Raw genomic sequence first — 6,350 nt, 5'->3', positions numbered from 1 at the left:
TCCCAGGGTCCTGGGATCGAGTCCCACATCGGGCTCCCTGCTTGGCAGGAAGCCTGCTTCTCCCTCTCCCACTCCCCCTGCTTGTGTTCCTGCTCTCGCTATCTCTCTCTGTGTCAAATAAATAAAATCTTTAAAAAAAAAAATAATAAAATAAAATACTAATGGTCATCCCTGCAGATGCTGGGCTAGATCTGCCCCATTGTTTTTCTCGAAGACTTTCCCAGTCCCTTGGCAGACACACCTAGCCCTTCTCTCCATTAGTACTAACCCGGTCCTATCTGCCTTGTTTTAAAAAAGTGCTCTACTCTCCTGCCCAGAACAGATTATTTTACCTTGGATTTAAAGAGGCACTCCCCAGAAACTCCCTAACAATTCTAAACTCTGAAATTCCAACATCAGTGGTTTTTTCATCACCCACGTGGTCAAGACCAGTATTCTCAGCTCACCTCCAAAACTCTCCAACACCTGACCTCAACCACCACCATTATCTTTTTATGTGACCTGTGCCTGATTCATACTTTGTGATTATTCTCTGTAAGAACACTTACCCACTTCTTGGTTTCTCCCAAGTTCAACAAATCCTTGCTGGACTTTAACTGTTTCTTTCTTCTTCTTCTTTTTTTTTTTTACTATTACTTTTTTTTTTCTTTCTTTTTTTTTAGTAAGCTCTATGCCCACCTCATGACCCTGAGATCAAGAGTCACATGCTCTACCCACTGAACCAGCCAGGCAGCCCTCTTTGTTGGACTTCAGGCAAGTCCCTTCTGTGTTATAATCTGATAGGCATTTCATTTGCCTCCAGAAATCAGGCAAACCTTAAGATTTTGTAAGTAGGAAGTTTAACTCACAAGGGTGGGGTGGAGCCTGTGGTAAAGCAGAGAATACCTGGCCTATCTCAAGCCATTCAAATTCAAAATGCTTAAGAATACATCACTTCTTGGCCTTTTGGCTAAGATCAAGTGTAAAATGCTTCAGAATACAGTGAAAGCTAGGCAAAATACATCTTCTGCCCTGAGACCTTCAGAAGATCATTGTTATCAAATTCATTAAAAATATGTCCCAATTCCAAATGAAATTAGACACAGGATCGCATTATAAAAATAAATAAAAGTAGTGTTTTTTTCAAAATAAGTTTATTTTATGATTTTAAACATATTGCTTTATTTTTGTTTTAAAACCAGCCAAAGAGAAGAATAGGCATTGATGATCACAAAAACTTGAAACTGAAGCTGGGTTTTGGATGACAATTGCAGACTTGAATCAGCTTCAGCAGCCAATTCACTGAACAATAATTTATTGTTCTGATATTGAGAAAAATACCAACTTGAAGAGATAATAGATATAGTTGAAAATGGTCACCATTTTTAAACAGCTCTCTTTGAAACAGAGGATATTTTGCAATTAAACAGGGAATAGAGGAGAAATTTTATTCCACGGTCTGCACAAACAAGTTAACTTCATAGCTGACCCCTGATATTTTATATATTCTTTCTTGGGAATAAAAACTCCGATTTTAACTGGGTATATGACGAACTGAATTTGAAAAACTGAATTTTTCAGACTCCTTTGCGGGTAGGCCGCATGACTATGTTCTGGCCAAAAGAGTATAAGCAGTGGTACCATATGCAATTTCTGGAAACGTCTTGCTGACAGAATGTAATTGGGGTGGGTGGAGTTTAAGCAGCTATTTGGAACATGAGGTTTAACCCCCAAGCTGAGTGTGGCAGAGCAACAAAATAGAGTAAATCTAGGTGGTTGTGATCATGGAGCCACAGTCCTAGCCCTTGATCACTTTCTTCCACATTTTGTTTATATGAGAGCAAGACAAATTTTTACATAAGACATTGCTACTTTTGGTTTTCTGTCATTTGCAGTTAAACCTGACTGATGGGAAAAGTTAACCGATGAGGGCCTAGAATGTAGTAAAACTTGTTATGTAGGGATGCCTGGGTGGCTCAGTTGGTTGGACTTTTGCTTTCGGCTCAGGTCATGATCCCAGGGTCCTGGGATTGAGCCCCAGGGTGGGTTTCCTGCTCAGTAAGGAGCCTGCTTCTCCCTCTCCCTCTGCCTGCTTATGCTCTCTCTCTTTCTCTTTGTCAAATAAATAAATAAAATCTTAAAAAAAAAAAAAACTTGTTATGTGACATTACTTAAGATTTAAGAGTGTCTTATTTGAGATTTTCAAGTAAACTTAATATCTAAAACATTAAAGGGTAGCAGAAATATGCTACTTCAAAATAGGCCACAGTGATGTGGGGTGGTGTGTTCTGCTACCCTTCACAATGGTTCTCAAACCTTTGGCCTCAGGACCCCTTTATTTTCTTAAAAATTATTGTGGCCCTTAAAGAACTTTCATTTAGTGAGCTATAAACATCAATATTTGCTGCATTAGAAATTAAAGCTAAGATCTTTTTTAAAACACAAGAATGTGCAAACATATCAGGTGTCAGAGCTGCGTGTCATGTAACCTCTGGAAAACTCCACTGGACACTTGTGAGAGAATGAGAATAAAAAAGGCAAACAACATCTTAGTAGTATTAGGAAAATAGTTTGGACCTTCAAAGGGCCCCCCAGGTACCCTGACCACACTTTGAGAACCACTGATCTAAAACATGAAATTTTAATCAAATGTTTAGGGAGCTCTCCCACACCTTCATGATTTAAGAATCTCTGAACATAAGGATGCTGAGGTTTGGCAGGAGAATATCTGTTTATGATTTGTTGGGTTTGATTTGGGGCCACCAGCATCCATTTCCCCTTCTTTGGGAACTACGCCTTCATTTCCTTCTCGGGTAATACCTTCTCCTGCACTCTTAGTCCAGCTTTTTTTTTTTTTTTTTTTTTTTTTTTTAAGATTTTATTTATTTATTTGAGAGAGAGAATGAGAGACAGAGAGCACGAGAGGGAAGAGGGCAGAGGGGGAAGCAGACCCCCTGCCGAGCAGGGAGCCCGATGCGGGACTCGATCCCGGGACTCCAGGATCATGACCTGAGCCGAAGGCAGTCGCTTAACCAACTGAGCCACCCAGGCGCCCTTAGTCCAGCTTTAAAAAAAGAGCATGAGACCAGGCTAAGCCATCCCATTCTCCACGGCCGCAGGAACAGTTTCAGGGAGGAACACGAGGTGGAATGCAACACAGAATCTGGCCTTTTCCTCCTGGGCTGGACTAGGAGTGGAGGTCAGATCCAAAAGTAGCAGCAGCCTTCCTGAGCTCACACGGAGGCCTGCGTGAGCAAGAAGCCCACGTGAAGGAGGACAAAGTGGAGAGAGACAGAGACAGAGATAGAGATTGGCCCTGGGACACTGGCCTGGGCCCCTACACCGGCCTGGGGCAGACGCCGTGACTTGTCTGCTCTTTCGCTGACTAATCAACAGACCCTCAGTTTTGCTCAGGGAGCTGTATGTCCAACCCCAAATACTCCACTTCCTAGACTCCGTGGTAGTGCAGGGAGCCCACGTGACCTGCTTCTGGCCAACGACTTGTAGCAGAAGTCAGTGCCTGGGGCTTCTGGGCAAGCCTGTGGAGGGAGACTTCGTCCGTTGTCCCCTTTCTTCTGGGAGTGCAGACGGGAGCGTGCAGGCCACCAGGGCTGGCTGACCCAAGCAGCTGTGGCAGCACTGTGGACTTCTACTCTGCAGCATCCCAAGATGGCCCAGTGCTTTGCAAAGTGCAATACAGGCTTTGGGAATCGAGTTTCTGTGACACACAGCCGAGAGCAATCCTTATGTGGTATACAGCCCTGTTCCTCAACTTCTTGCTAACAGAAGCCGCTCAATCCCTTTTTGCTTCTGCTCTTTTGGGTTGGGTTTCCTGTCGCTTTCAAGAGAAGAAACCAGATTTCTGGCTCTGAGGAGGTCTCACATTTATTCAGCAGGCATAGAGCCATTTCTGGTTGTCTATGAGACAAGGTGAGCCACAGTGAGACCTTTAAGAGAAAGGAGATGACCTTAGTGGCAGAGGAGACTCACCCTCTGGCTATAGAGAAACATCAAAGCAGGCTGGGAGAGAGGAAGAAAGATACCAGGCAAGGAGCAGCCTTAAGGGGAGGAGAAAATTGGTTCCAGCTTTGGAAAGGGGCTGAAGCAGTGTCTGGAGCTGCTGTCTGAGTCACAAGCATAATTTTGATGACTCCACAGCCAAGTTATGTAGGGGAGGCTCCTCCAACTTTCAGCAAACTCTGGCCCTTACTCTTTTGAGGCATGTGAAGAACTATATTCCTTCAGGGGCTGGGCCTCTAGAATTTTTCCTCTTTCCTGGAGAGGGTCAGGAGGGAGGGGATGAGGAAAAATTATTATAGAGGCACCTGGGTGGCTCAGTCAGTTAAGTGTCCAACTCTTGATTTCGGCTCAGGTCATGATCTCAGGGTCATGAGATCCAGCCCCATGTCAGGCTCTGAGGCGCCTGTATAAGACCCTCTCTCTCTCCCTCTCCCTCCTCCACTGATGTGCATGCTCTCCCCCCCTCTAAAAAAAAAAAAAAAAAAGAATTCATGTAAGCATGGACAAATTCTGGAGTCAAGAAATCTGATTCTGAAGCAGGGGAAATCGGAGGGGTAGACGAACCATGAGAGACGATGGACTCTGAAAAACAAACTGAGGGTTCTAGAGGGGAGGGGGGTGGGAGGATGGGTTAGCCTGGTGGTGGGTATTGAGGAGGGCACGTTCTGCATGGAGCACTGGGTGTTATGCACAGACAATGAATCATGGAACACTTCATCTAAAACTAATGATGTAATGTATGGGAATTAACATAAGAATAAAAAAAAAATGTATCTCACAGAATCATCCCCAGAACACAGAAAATGTTCGGTGTCTGAACAAAGATGTACAGGTACTTACTTAGTGATAGGTACACTGTGCATCTTTTCTGAAATAAAAATCATGGTGGACGAACTTAGTATTTACTACAACAGAAATAAAAATGAACCAGTCTATTTGGAAAAAAAAAAAAAAGAAATCTGATTCTAAGTCCTAATTCTGCACCAAATTGCTAGGGATCTTGAACAATGCAATTTTTCTGGGACTCAGTTTCTTCTTATGTGAAATGGTCATGAGAATAGTGATCTCATGGAGTTGTTGCAAGGATTAGATGAGCTATTAAAATTTAAGAGGAAAGAATTATGTAAGATGTGACCATTGCAGGACACTGGGTAAAGGATACATGGGACCCCTGAGTACTACTGTCTTTTCAACTTCTTGTGAATCGATGGCTAGTTCAAAATAAGAAGTGCTAAAGAGGCGGTTTTTTTAGTTAAGAGGAAGGAAGGAAGAGGCAAAAATCCACAGGTCCCACGTGTGGGGTTTTGCAGTTTCCTGGCAGTTAGGCAATAGGAATGAAGAGATGAAGGAATCTGACAGAACAGAAATGGATTTTGTATGGATTATTAATTAAATCCTTTTTAATGCTCTTAGAGATACAGAAGTAAAGATTATAGAGCTTCTAAAAATGACTTGTGACTGTGGGACTTTGTTTTCTTCCACTGGGACTCTGCACAGACTGGGCCATGTGAAGCTCTGGGATTTTCCAGGGTTATGCTCTTGACAGAGACAGGTCAGTGGTGCTGATGGCCTTTCACTGTCCCAACCCCCCTGTCCTCTGAACGGGCTGCCCAGCATGCCCAACCCCCACCAACATTCCTCTCAGAAAGGTGGTCCGCCTAAGGACAAAAATAATACCTTCGGCCCCTGGGCCCTTCCAGAACCTTCTCGAAGATAAAGTCTCTCAGGCCCATTACCTCATCCCATCATCCTTCCTTGGCCTCTGGAGTGGATTAGAAGCTTCCTGTGCTGGAGGACAAGGAGAAACCTGAAGAGCCGGGGTGAGCTAAACAGCTCAGGTCTCCACAGCAACTCCATGGTGCTCCAAGTCCCGAAAGCTTCCTGCTGTCCATTCGGCCGGACAATTCCTCAGCTCCTTTGCCCAGGGGAAAAGTGAGTGATAACAGGCAGAAAGGCCCTGGGGCTGTGGTGGCCCTGTATACAACACAGAAACCTGTCACGGAGGGGGACCTGCTGCAGGCGTTCAGGCAAGGTCCAGAGACAGTCCAGAGATGGGGGAGGTCATGAGATGTGTCCCCACACCTAAGGTCAGGATGTTCGCAGATCCTGATGCTCCATTTGGTCACCTTTGCAGTGTTGGAGGATGGCTCACACAGACAGCGTAGGACACACAGGACAGGTGGTCGTGGTAAATTTGAGGGACGGGCTCTTGCTCTGCTGGAAAGTTTGGTATCCACACCTCAGGGCACGTTATTCCCTGTGCTGAGACATCTTGAATTAGACATCAAGCTGCTGCTGACGGAGCACAGACTGGGGGCAAAGGGGGTCTGAACGGATGTGATACCCGAGTG

This window comes from Neomonachus schauinslandi, chromosome 7 (genome assembly GCF_002201575.2).
Source record: "Neomonachus schauinslandi chromosome 7, ASM220157v2, whole genome shotgun sequence".
NCBI lineage: Eukaryota > Metazoa > Chordata > Mammalia > Carnivora > Phocidae > Neomonachus > Neomonachus schauinslandi.
This window is presented reverse-complemented; position numbering follows the sequence as displayed.